The 22,665-nt window shown below is 34.5% G+C and overlaps 1 pseudogene; it reads right to left on the bottom strand.

Annotated features, from left to right (window-relative positions):
- The window catches only part of LOC114028258, a 104,377-nt pseudogene extending 81,932 nt beyond the window's left edge, over positions 1–22,445 (bottom strand).
- Positions 22,446–22,665: the final 220 nt, after the last annotated feature.

Raw genomic sequence — 22,665 nt, 5'->3', positions numbered from 1 at the left:
GTCACATTTCCCTTTCTTTTTTTTGACAGCACAATAGCTCTAGTTTGAAATAATGGATGACTTTTGCAAATGACTTCAGTGTAAATAAAAAACAACAACAAACCACCATTTGAATCAAGAATGAGACATACCTTCAGGAATCTTTAGTGAAAAATCCCTGAAATGTTTCAAGTATGTTAATTTTGTTTGTACCACTTTGTTATGGAATGAATATCTATCATGTAAATTACTATTGCCTTTAAAAAAAAAAGTAAAATAATTACATTATGCTTTTTCTAGCCAAAAATGTTCAATTTTTATTTTTAACAATAATCACATTCACATGTGATTACAAACCATAGTGATAGTCAGTGATGAATATTAGTTGTTAATAAAGTATGTTAATAAAGGGTCGGTTTGTTTATTTGAAACCTTAGATTTCTTTTCTTTTTAAATCCTTTGCAGTTAAGTAATGATTTACACTTCTGGTGATCAGAGAAAAGATATCCAGTATGTGTAAAACAACTACTCTTTCTTAAAATAAAATTTTAAAAAACACCTTTAACTGTGAATGTGTTTTAATTAATGTTCTGAGTATTTTTTCAATAGTATTGTCCCTAAAGATCATTCCATGGCTTCAAGAAATTTCTTCATAAAGCTATTTAAAGCTCTTTATATGTCAATGTGATCATTTTAGGAAAATTTAGCTCAAAAGACTCTTTACTCCATATATTGTAATCACAGGAAAACATTTTAGGATGGTGTTTCAATTGTTAAAATATTATTGACTCAAAGAAAGTTGGCCCCTGTTCATCAGGTCCTGCTGTGAGGTAAAATGAATAGCACTCTCAGTAACAGACTGAACACCCATTAACACAGCCAAAGAAACCTTCATGTGAATGTTCTATAATTGTTAATAAAATGCCAACACTAACAATGATAAACTGGTTTGTTTGAAAATAACAAGTCATTATCAGTGTTGTGGTGACAAAGCCCCCTTTCCAAATTCCATTTCAAAATGTTTCTCTTCTTTTGTAATTACCTCTGTGTCTTTAGGGTGTCAGAATATATTCCATTCCTTTCTCCCTATGGACATCATTTTCATTTCTTCACCACCCTTCTCTTTTTATGTGTCCAATCCTTTTATTTCAATAAAATAAATATTTCTGGAGTAACTACTATGTTTTCCACTTGGCACTAAGGGTGATAGAAAAAGAAATGAATGATCTAGCTCCAGGTCATGGAGTTTGAAATCCAGCAAGATAAATGTATAAATGTCATTTCTACAGATAAATATATAAAATTGAGTGGGATAAGTACAGGAAAGAGGTACAAAGAACTATGATCATTAGAATTAGGAAGTAATCACTTTATGTTGAGGGGACCAAGGAAATGGAAAGAGTTCATGTTGGCTTTGAAGAATATATAATATTTCAATTTGGGAGAATTGTAGAGGAAGGGTATTCCAACTGTAAGGTATGTCATAGATTTTAGCTCTATTGAAGCTCAGAACTCCTGAGCTCAAGTAATCCATAAGCCTTTCCTTCACAAGCCCCAGAGACTACAGGTCTCATATGTCCCACCATATACTGTCGTACCTTTGTCTGTCTGTCTGTCTCTCTCTCTATGTGTGTGTATGTGTGTGTGTATATATATATACATATATATACACACACACATAATCATTGCTACCACATAACCATTACACTATGTTTTTTCAATCTAAAGATTGTTTTATAATCTTTCATCACATAATTGTTACATGGTATAATTCTGTTTGTCATGGTGCTTTGAAAGGTAAACAGAGCAGCAATGTATTCACCAGTGACATATGAATACGCATTTGTCTTTCCCACATTGCAAGCCATGAGCCTAAAATTCTTAGTGCACGCATATTGTAGGTATCCAATTTTAACATATATTCACAAGTATTGCATGCATCCTAATCTTGCACCAAAGATGGTTTAGTAATAAATTATTTTTAATTAATACTGGCACAATTTTAAAAAAAAGGAAACTTCACATAATGGTCACACTCCACACCTTTTTTGCAAAAAAAAAAAAAAACATTGATATAAAATTTGTCACAATTATGCAGTAGAATATGGTATATATAACATGGACAAGTGTATGTATGTGTGCATGTGTATACATATGCATATACACATGAAGGTGGAAATGTATGGTATATTTAGGGAATGAGAAAGTCATCTAGATTATCTAGAACATTAAGGCATACTCAACAAGTAATAGCTAGCACTCATACAGCAAAAATCATTTTACTTTACTAACTCATTTGTCCAACTTTTGCTTGAGTATTTCCAGGGAGAAACAGCTCACAACTTCTCAGGGCAAGGCAATCCATTCCACATTTAAGCATCTAATAATTAGGATGTTTTCTCCCCTTTACATTGATCCTAAATCTGAGTTTGTGATAACCACTCATTGCTCCTAACTCTGCTTTCTGAGGACAAGCAGAACATTCATTTTCTCTCTTCTATCCTGTCAAATGTTACATTCATTCAAATACTCTCCATGCTAAATGTGTGAGAAGAAGAATCTTTTCTACAGTCATTATTTGACTGATAAATTTGCATATTGTTATATTTAGCAGAATATTATTTGGAAAAGCAGTTCTACATGTACAATATCCATCCATTTTAGTTATGCAGAGGAAGTGAAGTTTTTTGCTGGCTAAAATACAACACCAAAGCATGGATATTGGTGCTGAACAATATCCATAATAAAAGGAGAAAGTCAGAATAGGTGGTAGAGAAGAATATACTCACTTCCTTAGTTTACTCTTTTTTTCTCTGGCTCAAATTAATTTAAATTCTAAGTCAGAATCAAGCTTGGAGATTTCTAACTCTAAGCCAGATAATTCTTTAAAACAGAGAACTACAATTACTGCCCTAGAAAAGGGGAAGTTAAAACAAAAGATTGGTCTGAGGACATTGTGAATGGCTAAAGATAACTCAACAACATGGTAACTATGATTAAAGAGAATCCAGCATGTCTTTATTAGAGATAAGTCTTCTAGCCATATCACCCAAGCTAAATAAAGCTAAGATGGTCAGCAGGAATCTCATAAGAAATGAAGACCAGAAGCTGATAGTATGGAACAATGTAAGGGAGACAACATACCCAGATATAAAGTCATTTGAGACCAGTGAAACATTTCATATCTTGGACTATTCACCCAGCAAGTCACTAGTAGTAACTACAGGAGCATCACCCTTAGCAGAGGTACTATACCTAATGGGCAGCAAGCCAAATGAAATCTATATGATGGCACAACTAGAAAACATCAGGGCTACTAGTCCAGGGGTGGTGAACCTGTGGCCTGAAGGCCACATGTGGCTTTCTATGTCCTTGTGTGTGGCCTCTTAACTGAGTCCAAGTTTTACAGAACAAATTCTTTTATTAAGGGGATTTGTTCTGTGCAGTTTGGATTCAGTCAAAGGCACTTTGGACCTAGAGGGCCACATGTGACCTCAAGGCCTCAGGTTCCCCACCCCTGTACTAGGCCATCTGTGTTCACTATGTGTATGGTCCTCAAGCGAAATTCTTATTAGTTTGTTCATTCTTCCTGTAGATACCATGTGATTTTTTCAGGAAAGCTTGCCACAGGTTTAAGAGACTTGAGTAGGGGGAATAATTTCTATAGCTACCTTTCTTACAATACTGTGTAATTAAATGCCATTGTTTTGAACTAATAACTTCCTCTGATTAGAGGAAAAACAAACACAACAATGGGGATTTATAAATTGTGGTTTGGAGTGTATATGGACCTGAAGCATACTTTATACCTGGGATAGCTATCCTGGAAATATTACATCATTGAGGGTGGTGTCTCAGGTACTAGAGAAACATTATAATTCTTTCAAACAGTCCTTATAGGACTTGATCTTGAGGTGTACCATTTTCTGATTATCCTCCTATGGACATTCCATGTTCATAGGATCATGGATTTAGAGCTTGAAGAAACCTTGATCAAATCTCCTTATAGCAAAAGCTTGGAAAATGAAGTACAGTGAGCACTAGGTACAACATATTTGACAAATAATAGCATTTATATGGTATTTTAAGGTTTAGAATGCAATGTGTGTATGTACGTTATTATACATATATAAATATATATATATATATACACATATACTCATTTAACTGTTTTTCCCATCATTCATTCGTTTATTCAAGTCTCCGTGTCTCCATCTTGCTCTCTCTTCTCCTCTTTTGAGTGAATTAGGACACTGTGATTTCCACCTTGAACTCCTAATGGGATGGAGGGGGTTTCTCAGAACCTTTTTCAGTTATACACAGGGCAAGAAGAGTATGATTGATTAAATGATCCTGAGATTAGATTGAAAACTCCTAGATACCTCTTCCTATCCTCTTTGTGTTTCTAGCCCTGAAAGATGACAAAACAGTGGTCATGAGATGGATATTCCTAACTGTAGTAGCTATTTTGTGGAACTTAGAAATTCAGAGCCAGTGATGGAGGAAATGAGCACTTCCACACTTGGAAGAGGAGAAGACCACTTTTTGTTCATTAGTTTATTTACAAAACACTTTACGTGTCAGGAAGGTGTTGCAAACATTACCATCCCCATTTTGTAGATAAGGAAGTAGAGATCCAGGGAGTTCAAGTGCCTCAGAAACATTTTACTAAAAGGGTGAGTGGGACAAAAATATTATGATGTTTGGAATCATGCCAAAATAATTTCATTTTTCTATGTATATTTTTTCCTTTACTGGTTTCTCATATTTGTCTTTTGGTTCTTGGTCTTTACCACTGGTGAGCCTCCATAACTTTTGCTTATTTTCCACTAACATTTGTATTTATGTCTTGCTTTTATATCACTCATATATATATATATATGTATATGCATGTATATATAATTATACCCGTGTGTATATACATATGTGTGTGTGTGTAGCCTTCTTTCAATTACCTTTATATGTCACCTCTGCTTAAATAACACTATTGTACTTATTTCATATCCTTATCTAGCTTTGTCCAGCTTTGTTTCCCATTAAATCTAATAGCAGATATACAATAAACATGTTTTTACATTTAATTTTTTTAAATCACATTAGAAAATTGTTGACTTTTTCATATAGTGTGTAAACTTGAAATTTTAAAAAGAGTTAAAATTTTGTCTAAATAGTTGTGGTTAAAGGTTTTCAAACTAAATTACTAAATTTTAAACATTGTATTCCCTTTACTTATTACACACAATAAACCTAGTTATAAAGCATATCTCTCAGTTGTTTACATGACAGCAAACATCTGGATATTTTGCAACAGCCAGGTGATAGAATAACTTTTCCCCTTTTCATCCAGGCATTTGGTCTCGTATAAACAGAAACTAAGTAATTGCCTATCTGACAGACCTCATATAATACATGGTGCCTTTCTTTGAGTGTATGTCTATGGGATGGTGTTGCATAGTTGTACTCTGCTTTGTTCTGTGTAATTGTGACTAAAAGACCAAATTAGCACCAAAAGTCTTATCAAAACTGAGCACGTGTAAAGCAAAATTAAGGTCCCAATACTTAAAATTCAATAGGGAAAGTTAACCCTAGTGGGATTGGAAACTCTAGGCTGCAGGAAAAGAGGCATGATGTTCAAAGATCAAGATTCAGTAATGCTACTGTTGTTGTTTGTCCTTTTCCAAAAAGGACCAATGACATCACAAGGGAAGTATTGAATTGCACCTGAATTGGATTTAACTCTGCGACTGTGAAGAATTGCAGTCATCAACCTCACTCTCTTTTCCTGAGTCATCAAAGTCCAATGGCTAGCAATGGCCTGAAATACAGTGGATAACTTTGGCATCTTCAACATCTGACTAAGTTCTAAGTCCTCCACAGCTCCTGATTCAGTTACCTTCATGGCCATTGGACCAAATTGTTCTCATCCACCCACTCCACCAGGGAAAGTCTTCACATACTTGGGGTAGACATCTCCTTAATTCACCAACACGTGTGAGATAACCTCAACCTGGTTTAGCCTGTCTGCTGAAATTGTTTACTAGAGGGTATGGCCACTGCACATGCTACGACTTTTTGGAGCCAAATATAAGAGTTGAGCAAAGCAGGCAGATACCAAAGATGGATAAGCAGACCTGAAAAGGGCTTGATAAGTCCTCACACCATAGGTGTTATTTCTTTTGAACACCCCACACACCCCAGTGCTACTGTACTCTGTCCTGGTCAGACATCATCTCAAGGGTTTTCATTACATCTGGTTACCACATATTAGGAAGAACATTGATAAGAATTAGTTTTAGGGGGAAGAGGATAATAAGGGTTGAGAAGGGTTTCAAATTCATAGGATCATAGGTTGAGAGCAAGAAAGGACTTATAGGTCATCAAATCCAAACTCTTCATTTTACATATTTGTAAATTGAGGCCCAGAGAGATTGTGTCATTCCCAAGGTCACAAAGTAGTGAATTCCAGAGCTGGGATTCTAAACAAGGACTCCTGACTTCAATTCCAGCATACTTTTTTTTTTATTATGCTGTACTACCTGACTTCACACCATAAAATTACTTAAAAGAATTAGAGCTATTTAATCTGAAGAAGAGAAAGTGTTAGTGGGTATGGTATTTATCTTCAACTACCAGAAGGTGTCTCATTGTGTAATAAGGATTAAATCTGTTTCTCTTAAGCCAAGAGGGCAAAAATTGGAGAGACAGATGGAAGTTACAAAGAGGCAAATGTAGGTTTTATGGGAAAAGATTCCAAGTATTAGAACTGTGCAAATGAAGAATGGACAGTCTTCATAGGTATTGAGTTCCCCTTTACTTGAGATATTCAGTCAGAGGCTGTCAAGGATGTGATAGCGAATGTTCAATTTCAGATATAGATTATACTAGTTGGCCTCTGAGGTCCCTTCTAACTCAGATTTGGTGAATATAATTTAACCTTTAATTCATCATCATCATCATCATCATTGATGGCATTTATATAGTGATTTAAAACTTGTAAAATGATTTGCAAATATCTTATTTTATCCTAACAACCCCGAGAAGTAGGTACTATCATTATACCACTTTACAGATGAAGAAAATGAGACTAAGAGATGAAAAGACTTGGTCAGGGTCACTCAGTCCAACACTCTATGCATTGTACCACTTAGCAGCCCAGTGAATACTTACTGAGTACACTACTGGGTTTCCCTGATGTTCTAGTAAGCAACCAACACAGAGCCTCAGAATATTCATCTCTCTTGCTATTTTAATTATAACAAAAATTTAATAATAAAAAAATTTAATATTAAAATTTAATAATACCTTCATTTTTTAATAATACTACAACTACTTAAAAGTTCTTTTTTGTTTTTGTAGCTATTATGACATTTTAAATTGAAGTTAATGTTAACCATTCTGTTCAAAGTACCCTAAAAGTTTCTATAAGGGAATGATATTGTAGGTTTCTGAAGTAGGAGTGTAATTCTTGTGTGACAGTTACTAACCCAATCCATACAAATAAGCACAGGTTGCATCTATTGGATCTCAGGCAGAAGTCCAGAAATGACCAATCTAGTCCAGAAATGACCAATCTATCAGCCATCTTTCATGCTAGTTCACCCCATCAGTGACTCAATTTATCCAGGAGCAGTCTGTAATTCCCTCTAAACTCAAAGGAATATAAAGCTTAAGAGACCTATACAAGGGGGGGGGGCAAGTTCAAGTACACACAGAAGAAATTATCCTTGGACAGTCAACATTTCAGCAATTGTGATTAGTCTAAACCAAGATGACAGAACTCAAAATGTCAAAGACTATGTCATTTTTTTTCTTTGTATCTCCAGCACCTAAAATGGTGACTGGCACATAGTAGACACTTAATAAATTATAGACGAATTGAAATTGGAAAGGAGAGTTGGACCACCAGACATGCTTCAGGAATATAATTTCTTAATCAGCCAACTCTTGTAATTCCTAACTCTTATCTAAGCAATAGCTCCCCAAAATAAAAGGCTCTATGTTGTCAATATTCTTGGGGGCCAAAATAATAGTCAGCAAGGGGTGGGATCCTGTTGCTGGTTCTAATGGGTTCAACACTGTCTGTAACATTAGTGGTTAAGTGGAGCTTCTTTTAAGCCTAAGCAACCCCCAACAAGGGTTGGGGCAGATTAGATTTCTCTCCACATCATGTCCAAGTGTTTGAATGTTTATAAAGCTGACCATATCACCACCATGGTGGGGCAACTAGATGGTGCAGTGGATAGAGCACTGGCCCTGAAGTCAGGAGGATCTGAGTTCAAATCCAGCCTCAGACCAAACACTTGACATTTACTAGCTGTGTGACCCTGGGCAAGTGACTTAACCCCAATTGCCTTTAAAAAAAAAACATATCACCACCATGGTAAATAGCTATCTCCAGATTCTAGCTAATTTTGTTTGATTGAATTCTCCATTATTTGATAACTATTCTTTATCATTAAAAAATTCCATGAGAACATCAGACCCATTTTTAAATATTAAATTAAAAACCCCATTATATTTTACCTTTATTGCCTTCAACCAGGGGCTTTATATTATAAAGTGTGGTCATTCTTTTTTATGGAAGTCTTGAGGCTAATACTTGCCTTAGTTTAATTATAGAGGTAAAGACTCTTCTAGAAATGTTAATCCTTTCAAATCCTAGGTACCTAATTCTTGTTCTTATACTTAATGAAGGTATTTTGATTATTAAATGCTGATTTGCCTGTAAGTAATCCTCTCAAAATTTCTTTCAAATCCTTTTTTCTTTGTAGTCTTGTTTTATAGGTATGGATATGTTCCATTTTATTTAGTGTAAAGTTATGTCTCCAATAAGCATGTGTGCTAGATTTTTCATTTATGAAAGAAATTTATATGAATTATAAATCAAGGGTCATGAAATATAATAATAGTGAGGTTCATGGCAATTAAGATTCCATTCCAATGAAATAGCACAAACAAATCAACTATAGACTCATTTTATATGGGATGCATTCTTACTTAAACACTTCCAAAAACCCATGATCTGAAGTACTGAAGTTACTTTCACTATCCACATAGATTATAACTATCTCTAAGTCTAGATACATGATCCTCAAGTAGTCCTATGCCCACAAAAATCCTAAGCTGATCTTGATATGATTAAAAAGGTATCAGAGGAGGATTTTGATAATGGTTTTTGTTTCACTCATGAAATTCTAGTTCAGTTATCAGGCAGCTAAGTGGTACAGTAGATAGAGGTCCGTGTCTAAAGTTAGAAAGACTTGAGCTCAAATTTGGCCTCAGACAGTTACTGTGTGACCCTAGCAAAGTCACTTAACCTTGTTTGCCTCAGTTTTCCCATATGTAAAATAAGCTGGAGAAGGAAATGGTTAAATCACTCCAATATTTTTGACAAGAGAACCCCAGATGGGATTAGGAAGAATTGAAAACAACTGAAATGACTGAATAATAACAAAACTTATGGGCAGCTAAATGGTACAGTGATAGTTCACCAAGACTAAAGTCAAGAAGACCTGAGTTCAAATCTGGCCTCAGACTTTTTCTAGCTCTATGACTCTGGTCAAGTCACTTAACCCTCTTTGCCTCAGTTTCTTGATCTACAAAATGAGCTGAAGAAGGGAATAGCAAACTACTCTAGTATCTCTGCCAAGAAAACCCCAAATGGGGTCATGAAGAGTCAGATATGACAAAAAACAAATAAACAACAAACTCTCTTAGACTGGGTCTGAAATTCAGATTTTTGCAAACAGCAGTGCCTCATTTCGTTATACTCATATTCAATAAAACTGTTCCTATAGCATGGATAATTGAGATCAATGACAGAGAATTTGGCAATTATAGAATATCTTTGTTGCTTTAATATATTTAATCAAGATTTATTTAGATATGAGATTGCAAACATTTAATTCAGCATACTATAAGATAGTGCTTTGGTGAGGGGACAGTATATGTAAGCACAAGATTTAAAGGATATTATCTCTTAGGTACTGGTGTTTCCTTTTACCCTACTAACCACACTGTAACCAATTGGTATTTAACATTGACAATGCTCAAGGAACTATTTCACATAGTTAAAAGAGCATGGCCAGAAACTAGGAAGGCCTGAGTTCAAATGGGCCCTCTAACTGTCCAAAATTGCAGAAATCACTTGATCTTTCAATGACACAATTCACCAAGGCTATGAATTACAGATAAGGTGCTGATCTGCATTGGCAGAATCTTTATCTGTACCATCCCACACTCTAATGAAATCATAAGTCATTTAAAAATACACTTTAATATAGTTCTATTATTAGCTGCAGTTTTATTGAAGTACTTAATTTATGAATAGATGGTGTTTCAAAAGTTGATTTGTAAGTGAATTATTTGACATTCAGAATGTCTTATGACACAGAAATGATGGTCTTTTGGTTTCCATCCAAATGTATAAAAGGTTATTTAACCCATTAGATAGCAGGAGTGAGAGACAGGTTATGGATACCCATTCTGCACTGGTACCTAGATATTCACAATGAGTCTAGAAAGACTCCTAGTGCACATTGAGAACTCCCTGTGCATTACTTATGAGAAGACATGGACTAGAGTCACGCTGGATAAGAAGCATACATAGGGTAAGATTTTTATCTTTGAAGAGAGCACCCAAATCATTGAGATCAAAGATTCATTGAATTATTCAACTACTGGGTATCTTAGTGTATTTTTAAGCCATTAAGTCTTAGTGCACACTTCAGGGGTTGGAGCCAAGATAGCAGAGTCAAGGAAACATTAGTTGAGCTGACCCAACATTCTCCTTCAACAATTTTAAAATAATGCCTCACATAGAATTCTGGAGCAGCAGAGCCAAAAAAAAGTAAGAGTGAGACATTTTCATGATGGGGGTGGGTGAGAGTGGTGAGACTGGCCTGGAGTCCACCAGTGGTGGGACTAAGTGGTAGTGATTAAGTGGTGGTGACAGATGCAGCAGCAACTTCAGGAGTCCAAGTCAAAATGGATCACCCCACCTTAGGAACACTGAAATCTTTCAAACCCCCAGAACTAGCTCTGAAAACAACAGTGTGAAAAACCCTGAAACTTGAGACAGAATACCTCTTCCCTCATACATGCCAGGAACAGAGCTCATCATTAACATAAAATTACAAATCAAGAAAGGAAAAATGAGCAAACAACAAAAATGAGCCTGACCATAACAAACTACTGTAATAACAGGGAAGATCAAGACACAGACTCAGAAGAAGACAATGAAGTCAAAACAGCTACAAGCAAAGCCTCAAAGAGTGTCCATTCTTATATTGTGTCAGGAGGGTCTGAGTTCAAATTAGGCCTCAGATACTTAACATTTAACTAGACCCTGGGCAAGTCACTTAACCCCATTGACTAGCCAAAAAAAAAAAAAAGATATAAACTTGACAAACCCAACAATAATTCCTAAAAGAGGTTAAAAAGTATTTTGAAACTCAAATACAATAAATACAAGGAAAAAAGGCAAAGAAATGAAAGCCAAGGAAGAAAATTATGGGGGGGAAACAATAGTTTGGCAAAAGAGGTACAAAAAATACTAAAAAAAAAACACCTTAAAAATAGAATAGGCCAAATTGAAAAAAGATGGACAAAATTTCACTGATGAAAAGGACTCCTTAAAAAGCACAAGTGGACAAATACAAAAACTCACTGAAGAGAAAACATCCTTAAAAATTAGAACTGGGCAAGTAGAAACTAATGAATCCATGAGACATCAAGCAATAATAAAATCAAAATAATGAAAAAAATAGAAGAAAATGTGAAATATCTCAGAAAAATCTGGAAAATAGATTGCAGAGAGTTAAATTAAGAATTATTGGATTACATTAAAGCCATGATCAAAGAAAGAGCCTAGACATCATATTTGAAGAAAATATCAAGGAAAACTGCCTCAATATCCTAGAAGCAGAGGGCAAAATAGAAATGGAAAGAATCCACCAATCACCATCTGAGAGAGATACCCAAATGAAAACTCTCAGGAATATTTTAGCCAAATTCCAGAGTTCCTAAGTCAAAGAGGAAAATGCTTCTATCAGCCAGAAAGCAACCATTCAAACAACATGGAATCACAGTCAGGATCACATTATATTTAACAGCTATCACATTAAATTGGACAGATTGGAATATGATATTCCAGAAGGCAAAAGAGCTAGGATTGAAACCAAGAATAACCTACCCAGCTAAACTGAGTATAATCTTTCAATGGAAAATAAGTGATATTTAATGAAAAGAGGACTTTCAAGTATTCCTGATGAAAAGACCAGAGCTGAATAAAAAATCTGACTTTCAAAAACAATACTCAAGAGAAACATAGAAAGGTAAACTTGAAAGAGAAATAATAAGGGACTTCATAAGGTTAGGTTGTTTACCTTTCCACATGGGAAGATGACAACTGTATCTTCTAAGAATGTTATCGCTAGGCTAGTTAGAAGGATTCTACATAGAAAGAGGATATGAGACAGAGCTGATTGTGTTGGAATAATATAAAAATGGATATTCAAGAAAGAGGGATGCCTTGGGATAAAGGGAAAGGGAGAAGAATAGGGAAAATTATTTCACATAAAAGAGGAAAGTGAGAAATAGCTTTTACAGTGAAGGGGAAAATTGGGGGGGGGAGGACACACAACATTTGAATCTCATTCACTAGAATTGGTTTAAAGAGGGAATAATGTAGACAGACAGACAGACAGACAGATAGATATATAGATAGATAGATATAGACATATACATATACTTATATACATACATGCACAGAGTTGGGCATAGAAATATTTCTTCCCCAAAAGGAAGCTAGGAGGAAAAGAATGTAAGAAATATTAGAAGAGGAATATAAAGGGGAGGGTAGATAGGGAGAGTCAGTGGCTAGAAGCAAGACAGACTTTTGAGGAATGACAGGATAAAGAGAGAGAGAGAAATAAACAGAAAATGTGACAGAGGAAAATGCATAGTTATTCATTGTAACTGTGAATGTGAATGGGATGGACTTAACAATAAAACAGAAATGAATAGCTCCATGGATCAGAATACAGAATCCAACAATATGTACATTATTATAAACAGAGTTGAACCAGAGAGACACACATGGGGTTAAAAAAAAGGGGGGGAGCTGGAGCAGAATCTGTTATGCTTCAACTGAAGTAAAAAAAAAAAGGCAAGGGTAGCAATCATGATCTCAGGCAAAGTAAAAGGGGGAAAATAAACCTAATTAAAATAGATAAGCAGGAAAACTGCATCTTGAAAAAAAGGAATCATAGACAATGAAGTAATATCAATACTAGATATGTATGTACCAAATGGCACAGCATCCAAATTCTTAAAGGAAAAGTTAAATGAATTGCAGAAGGAAATAGACAATAAAACTATACTAGTGGGAGACTTCAACTTTCCCCTTTCAGAGCTGGTTAAATCTAACCATAAATAAAAAAGAAGTCAAGGAGATGAATAGAATCTTAGAAAAGTTAGATATAATAAACATCTGTAGAAATCTGAATAGTAATGGAAAGGAGTATACCTTTTTCTCCTCTGTACATGGCACCTTCACAAAAATTGGTCATATATTAGGACATAAAAGCCTCACAATCAAATGCAGAAAAGAAATATTAAATGTACTCTTTTCATATCATAATATAATAATATTTAATAAAATGTCATTGAAGTATAGATTAAAATTTAATTGGAAATTAAATTATCTAATCCAAAAATAATTGGGTCAAAGAACAAATCATAGAAACAATTGGTAATTTCATTAAAGAGAATGACAACAATGATACCACATTCCAAAATTTGTGAGATGAAGCTAAAGTAGTGCTTATGAGGAAATTTGTATTTCTAAATGTTCATGTGAATAAAAAAGAGAAAAACAAATAATGAATTGGGCATGCAACTAAAAAATAAAAAAGAACAAATTAAAAATTTCCAGCTAAACACCAAAATTGAAATCCTGAAAATAAAAGGAGAGATTAATAAAATTGAAAGGAATAAAATAAAAACATTGAATTAATAAATAAAACTGGAAGGTATTTTTCTGAAAAAATACAATAAAATATATAAACCATTGCTTAATTGGATTTAAGAAAAGAAAACCAAATTATTAGCATTATAAAGGTGAAACACCACCAATGAAAATGAAACTAAAACAATTATTACAAGTTATTTTGCCCAACTATATGCCAGGAAAACTTCCAAACCAAATGAAATGAATGAGTATTTGCAAAAATATAAACTGTCCAGATTTACAGAGGACATAGGATACTTAACCGTATCTCATAAAAATAAATTGAATTAGTCATCAATATTAATTGCTCATGGGTAGGCTGAGCCAAAATAATAAAAATTACTATCCTACCTAACTTAATTTACTTATTCAGTGCCATACCAATCAAACTACCAAAGATTTATTATATAGAACAAGAAAATATAGTAACAAAATTGATCTGAAAGAACATAATGTAGAGAATATCAAGAGAATTAATTTAAAAAAATGTTAAGGAAGGCAGCCTAACAGTTTCAGATTTCAAGCTATGTTACAAAGTGGGAATCATCAGAGCAATCTAGAATTGGCTAAGAAATAGAATGGTGGATTAGTGAAATAGATTAGGTATACAATACACAGTAATAAATCACCATAGTAAATGTAGTGTTTGATAAACTCAAAGATTCAGTCTTTGAGGCTAAGAACTCAATATTTGACAAAAATTGCTGGGAAAACCAGAAATCATTTTGGCAGAAACTAAGCATAGTACCAAGATAAGGTCAAAATGGATAAATGATTTAGACAAAATGTTGATATCAAAAATAAATTAGAGGATTATGGAAAAATATACTTCTCAAATGTACAGGTAATAGAAGACTTTATGGCCAAACAAGAGATAGGGGGGATTACAGTAACATTAACAATTTTGATTACATGAAATTAAAAAGGATTTTGTAGAAACAAAAATGCAGCCAAAATTAGAAGGAAAAGTATCATGTTTCTTTGATAAAGCCTCATTTCTCAAATATATAGGAAACTGAACCAAATTTAGCAAAATAAGAACCATTCTCCAGTTGATAAAGGATCAAATGATATGAACAGGCTGTTTTCAGAAGAAGAAATTAAAGCTAATTATAGTCACATGAATAAATTCTCTAGCTCACTAGTGAGTAAAGTGAATTAAAACAACTCTGAAATACCACCTCATACCTACCATATTGACTAATGTGACAGAAAAGGAAAATGACAAATGTTGCAGGTGATGTGGGAAAACTGGGACACTAATTCACTGTTGTTAAAGTTGTGAACTCATCCAAGGATTCATAAGAACAATGTAGAATTATGCCCACAAGGCTACAAAAACTATTTATACCCGTCGACATGATAATGTCGCTACTAAACCTATATTCCAGAGAAATCAAAGAAAATGGAAAAGGACTTATTTCTAAAAATATTTAGAGCATCACTTTTTGTGTTGGCAAAGAATTGGACATTGAGGAGATGCCCATCAGCTGGGGAATGGCTGAACAAGTTATTGTATATGAAAGTAATAGAATACTATTTTGCTATAAGAAATGATGAGCAGGATGATTAAAAAAAATCCTGGGAAAACTTACATTAATTCTTGCAAAGTGAAGTGAGTAGAACCAGGAAAACATTGTGAACAGTAACAGAAATATTTTAAGTATCATCAACTGTGAAAGACTTAGCTACTCTGGCCAAGAGAATGATCCAAGACAATTTCAAAGGACTCTTAGTCAAAAATGTTATTTGCCTTCAGAGAGAGAACTGATGAAATCTGAATTCAGATTGAAACATACTTTTATGTTCTTTATTTTTCTTGAGGATTTTTTTTTCCTTTTTAACAGCAACCTGGAAATATGTTTTGTATGATCTTATGTATATAATCGATATTAAATTTCTTGCTTTCTCAAGGAGGAAGGAGAGAGAACTTGGAACTCAGTACTTTTTAGAATGAGTGTCAAAATAAATTTTACATGTAAAAAGGCATTTTATGTGCTTCTTTTTGTATACCCAGGGCTTAGCACAGTGCCTGGCACATAGTAGTTGCTTATTAAATGTTTATGATTGTTTGGTTTCATTTTTCTTTCTGTTTATCTGCTTATTTATATAGTTGAGACTATAGAATTAAGTGTACTATCACGCTAGCCTAAATGTCAGGTCCCAGGAGAAGCAAAGGGATGAGATTGAGGAGGACTAAGGAAAATAGGAATGTAAAAGTAAAGGAGGAAGAGATTTTTCCTTCTCTTTTCTAGATGAAAATTTTTAATCAGATTTTTTTTTCCTTTTGGAATTCCCACAACTCTATTTCTGTAACCCTTAGTCATTTTGTTGTGGCCCTCTCTTTATCTCCTAAAATGTCATCATGTTGCCCTAAGCCTTATAATGAAATTCCTTACCATAACCTAGATCATTCCATGCTGCCAAATTACCTACATCTGCCCTCCAAATTAAAAATTTTCCATCAGTTTTGCTGACATCAGCTAGGTTTGAAGAGAAATTCAGCTGCCTTATTGAGGCGTAATAGTACCTCAAAATAATGTGTGAATGATCAATAGCCCCTTTACAATCTGAAAGTTATTTCTGTTTTTTAATGCCATTTACCCAAATATATCTTGCATTAGTAGAACTTTAGGCATTTTAATACATGAGAATTGAGACATTTTGGCAAATCAGAGGAAGATATTGTTATCTATCAATTGTTCAATGACCATGTGCCAGGCACTGTGGTAGGATATTAAAGATGGACATACAATAAATGAAACTAACCCTCTTTTTTAAGGAGGGAGAAATAATAGGGGAGATGATAACACGTAAGAGTATAGACAATAAAAACGAATATAATAAATATGAAGTTTTTAAATACAAAGTAGTTTGGAGGGCACTAGAAATTGATAGGATCAAAAAAGGCTTCACATGAAACATTGTGCTTGAGTTTTGTTTTGTTTTGTTTTTAAGGAATAGAATGATTTTATAAGGCAGAAGTGAGAACTGAGTTCATCCCAAGGATGGTGGAGAGTTATGTAGGTGGGCTAACTCATCAGGAAATCAGTCTTTGGGGTCAACTTCCACAAGGGTTTTTTTAATAGTTTTTTTTTCCCCTTCCTCCACTTCTGAACCTCTAGTAATATATTTCTATAGCATATTAAGATTTATAAATCCCTGCCCCACCATCTTTGGGTTATTAATCCCATTTAGTAATAACTCCCATTATTATTCCCATTTTACAGATGAGAAAACTGAACATCAGAGAAGTTAAATGACTGACCTAGCATCACAAAGGCACTAAATGTTAGGGGTTAGATTTGGACTGAAGTCTTTCCTTACTCTAAAACTAATAAAATTTTCACTAAACCTCACTTCTTCTCAAGCCAAATACTACCTAAAGCTTTAAGGTTTTCTTTTCCAACCACTCCATTTAAAGAAACATTGTATGTGGAGGTAGGGGAGGGGTGGGGCTCTAAGGCAGAAGGGCAGAGGCAAAAAAAATATATTTATAAGCTAGATGTTTCTATAGGAGGAATTGCCTTTATTTTCTACTTCTTCATGGAGCCAAAAACCACTGGTTCCATGTTTCTCCCCTTTTGGACTGAGAATATAGCTATGTCTTGAAAGATTACTGCTTTGGCTCACCTCCCAGCTCCAAGTACAGAAACCATTAATCAGTTATTTGGTTTTATTAGGGCAAGTCCTTAGAGGTTTCACCTTTGTTAATGAGGTCCCCAGGGAAAGAGAGAGTTTGATTACCAAAGAAGACAAAGCTCTGTCCAGGGTACTAAGTTCCAAGCACCCTGTCTCTTCTTAGAACTCAGTTGATCATCAATATTACCACAGATTTAGAACAGGAAATTTTAACCTAGAGTCTGGAAACATTTTTTTACATAAATTTTGATAGCTGTATTTTAACATAATTGGTTTCCTTTGTAACCCTTTATATTTTATTTTATGCATTTAAAATGTTTTCTTTTAATGGCCCATAGACTTTACTAGGCTACCAAAAGGCTCCATCATCACCTCCATTAGATTTCTAGACAAGGCCCAGAATGGCCAATTTTTTGTGCAAGGTCACATAAATGTAGGAAGCAGAATCAAGATGTAAAACTAAATCCTCTGACTGCAAATCCAGCACTTTTCCCCATGTTATGTTATTTCCGGTAGTACTATAGAATGAAATTCAGTGGAAAGCTTAAATGTTGACAGATTGGAATTCTGCATTCTTTTTACCTTCTCATTTTGGTGATTGTTTTCTATCACTTCAGCATCTCCAGAAAATCATGAAACAATTATTATTTTGACATTAGTTCATGTCTTTACAAATAGAGTTCACATTTTGGAGGGTTGAAATCTTGTTTGTTTTTTGTTGTTGTTGTTGTTGATGTTTTACTTGTTTGTTTGTTCATTTTGTCAATTGGGGTTAAGTGACTTGCCCAGGATCACAGAACTAGTAAGTGTCTGAGGTCACATTTGAACTCAGGTCCTCCTTACTCCAGGGCCAGTGCTCTATCCCTTGTAGCACTTAGCTGCTTGGAAAACTTGTTTTTAAAAGAAGGAATAGAAATATCATAATCGCATATAATACCTCCTCCCCATCCTTATCCATTCTTCTTCTACAATATTTTCACCTGAACTTTACTATAACCAGAGGATTATACTCACAGACAGGTACTTTCCAAATGACAACTACATCAATAATGGAATCTGCATCATGGCTCTGACTCTACCTGTGGAGTACAAGCTCCTGTAAATCTTACTTACCTGAAAAAATTTTGACTACAGACCTAATAGTAAACTGACTGCCAACTAAAGACTTATTAATAAATGGATGGAGAGGTATATCATGTGAACAAGGGCTATCAAATTATTTTTCAAAATTCAAAAATATATGAAATCACAAAGTATTTTTTTATTCACAGTTCTCAGTATTTTGTAGTCTCCTACTTCTACTGAGATGGTGGAATAATGACAGGGCATGGGGGAAGAACAGAAACTTCTAAGACTCAAGCAGTTTGAAGAACATTTATTATAATTAATCTTAACATGCAATGTAGTTCGTATGATCACTAATGAGTTAACAGAAAGTCAGATGAACCCAACCATATCTATGTTGACATTCTCACTATAAATCAAACCAGAAAACTTAAAGATTCTGTAACTAAATGGAGGGATGACTGACAGGTTGTCCTTAGAGAGAGAGATAAAGGTATGACTGCTTTAGTTTCATCATAAGTTTCAAGGTAAAAGGAAGCATCATTTCTTTGGGCAATTAGTTATCTTACCTTGCAGACTTAAGGAAAAGTCTAATTTAGGAATTCTTAACCTGAGGGTCCAGAGGGTCCATGAACTAGGATTGGAAAAAATATATATTCATTTTCACTAATCCTTTAAATATGAATTAGGAGACAAACCACAAGATCTGTGACTTGATCACCAATAAAATTCACAGATGTTTTCATATCACATTACAGTTATTACAGATATCTCTAAATATATATTTATGCTTATTAAGTATATCATCATTATACTAATTAAACTCACTACTAGATAGATTCATATATCAAAAATTTGTGGCTATTTAGCATTCTGATATAATTAGTTTCTTTTGTAAATTTATACATTTTATTTATGCAATGAAAAACATGATTCTGAGAAAATGCCAAAGGAATCCATGACACAAAAAAGGTAAAAGCTCCTAGAGTAAGCAAGGAGACCATCATAAAAAGAATTGTAAATACCAATATCCATTGCAGAAAATAAATAAATAGAGAGGTTATACCAAGAAGTTTATTAAATTTTCCAAATTAAGTTACCATATGCTTTAATACTTGGAAAACTTCAATGCAAACATGAAAGGATGATAAACTGTTGTGGTGTATGTTTATGAATCAAGAAATGAAAGGGTCAAAAGTTCATATTGAGTGAACATCGCATTAGACTTGCAATAAGGGAGATCTGTGTTCAATTACTGCCTCTGACACTTACTAGCTATGTCTACAAAATTTCCTTAACCGTTCCAATCCTCAAAATGAGACCAATAATAGCATTTCCCTCAGAGTGTGGCTCTGATGATCAATTGAGGTAGCTTGTGGAAAGTACATTATAAACCTTGAAGTGCTATAGAGATGAGATCTGGTAGTATTAATAATTAGAATAGAAATAAACTTTATGCCAAGTTGCAATATAATATGGCACAATAGGACCAATTTAAAACTCCACTTGTGCCCACTTACTACCTATGTCACCTTGAGGTAATCATTTTACCACTCCAGGCCTTAGATTTCTCAGTTATAGAACAAGGGGTTGGATTGGATGGCCTTTGAGTTCCACCTAGCCCTAAAGATATATTCTTATGATCCTATGACTAAGAAGAAAGTCAAACAGCACTCGAGATGGCAAGTGTGGAAATGACATAATTAAATCATGAAATTGATTGTAAACTAACAGATAAGATATGACCCTTTTAAGGCTAGAATTATTTTTTAAAATAACAAAAAACAAATCACCTCCTCTCCATGCCATATTCCCTTCATAGGAACTGCCATGATAAACAAGGTATAAATTCTATTTTCAAGGAGAGGTGAAATAGGGGATAAAGATTTTTTTTTCACTAATGTTGGCTAAAAGACCTACACTTAAAACTTACCTCAGAAACTTCCCATTTCTGAGACCCTGTAGAAGGCATCATAAGGTTAGCTTGTTTTACTTATCAGTGAAATAAGAATAATAATACCAACAACATCACAGAGTTGTGAAAAGTAAATGAGGTAACAGATGTAAAATGTTCTTAAATGTTAAAGCCCATATAAAATTGAGTTATTATTGCTGTTATTATTATGATTATATTAATTTTAAGCATACATGTGTGTGTGTGCATGGATGGATGAATATCCGTGGGTGCTTACCATGTACAGAGTTAAAGGATAGGATAGGATAGAATGTGTCTCCATGACCTCACTCACCATCCTTGTAACATTTCCTACCAAAACACCCCTCTATGATCACTGTTCCCCTATGGGTGTGGTCTCCCTTTATTGGAATAAGTTCTTTAATGTCAATATCTACCTTAGATTTGCATCCCCAGCACTTGGCATAGTGATTAATATTGTTTTCGTTCATCCATCCAGCCACCCATTCATTCCTTCATTTTTCCTGCTATGAGACATATTCCCTACCCAGAAAGCACATTTAATCTAGGAAGGAAGATCACATACATACACACACACACACACACACACACTCACACAAATCTGTATTTTAAAAACTGCATGTGTGTGGTAAATGAAAATGAGCAGGAAAGAAGAGGAGAGGGGGGTCACTTTTGCCTGGGAGAATTGTAGAAGAAGTAACACAAGATGGGCTCTAAGCACTCCATAGCACCTATTTCAGCTGCTTTCATGGTCATTGGAACAAATTGTTCTCATCCACCCATTCTACCCCAGTAAGTCTTCACATGCTTGGGGTAGAGATCCCCTGCACTCACCAATGAGTTTGATACCCATTGATTATCCTCAACCTAGTTTAGCCTTTCCGCCAAGATAGTTTACCAGGGTGTGGCTTTGGTGCACGCTACAGCTTCTTGGAGCCACAGGTGAGAGTTGGGTGAAAAGTAGACAGCAAAGGTGGATGAGCAGCCCTGAAAAGGGCTCAGCAAGCCCTCACACCAGAGGGGCTAGTCCTCCTTCAACATCCCATATACCCTAATGTAAAGTAAATAAGAAGATCCCACTCTTTGCTTCAAACATTTCCGCCTATTTTCTCCTCCCCTTTTATGCATTGCTTGAGCTTCCTTCTTTTACCAGAGAAGTTACTCTGATCTCTGATTAATTATGAATTTGAGGACTCCAAAAATGTGCATGCAAAGATACCACACCTTTTAGCACATGTGGATCAGTATCAAGGAATGCTAAACAATTTAGAAAATGTGACAAAGCATCGATGAAATATCTGTAAATCAAGGACATTAAATAAATTACATCTCATGTTTTTTTGTTTTTTTGTTTTTTTTTTTAGGTCTTGTATCCTTCTTATCACCCTGACACATCCTGAAACTGAATATTCTGTAAGTGGTGATTATTTCATGGAAAAAATCCTATGTCAATTATAGTCGCCATCCTCCCCAAATGATCTTTCTATTGACTTTATTATTGCTGGAAGAAGGAGCTCACAGTGAATAACCTCTATTTTCCTCAGTGAATTAGGAAATGAGGTCTTCTTAAGGAAAATAATCTAAAACTTGATCTAAGTGTATGTACATATTTATGTGTTTCTGCTTGAGCTAAGAATAAATTTGTTTGTAAAACTATGCAGCTGCATAAATTTTATCAAAATGAAATCTCATATGAACTTTAAAACATTTGATTGATACATTAAAACAATTATTTCATATGTAAAACAATTGTAAATTTTGGACTCCCTACTCAATAATTAGTATATTCCTATCCCATTTTACTCACCTCATGCCTGTGATGCTGAATCCCCAGATGCCTATGTACAAACCCCAGGGTCTGTGTTCTAACCGTCTCTCTCTTCTCAAAGCTACCTTCTCATCCAAATGCCCCACTTCAGACAGGCCTCCTTCTGTGCCCTTTTGAATGCTTTCTCCATAATGAACAAACATTCATTAATTTTAATCCTTTCTTTCTCACTATATCCATCTTCCGAACCTCACTTATATGTGG

This window comes from Vombatus ursinus, unplaced genomic scaffold (genome assembly GCF_900497805.2).
Source record: "Vombatus ursinus unplaced genomic scaffold, bare-nosed wombat genome assembly UNPS02014874.1, whole genome shotgun sequence".
In the NCBI taxonomy this organism is placed as follows: Eukaryota; Metazoa; Chordata; class Mammalia; order Diprotodontia; family Vombatidae; genus Vombatus; species Vombatus ursinus.
This window is presented reverse-complemented; position numbering and strand designations above follow the sequence as displayed.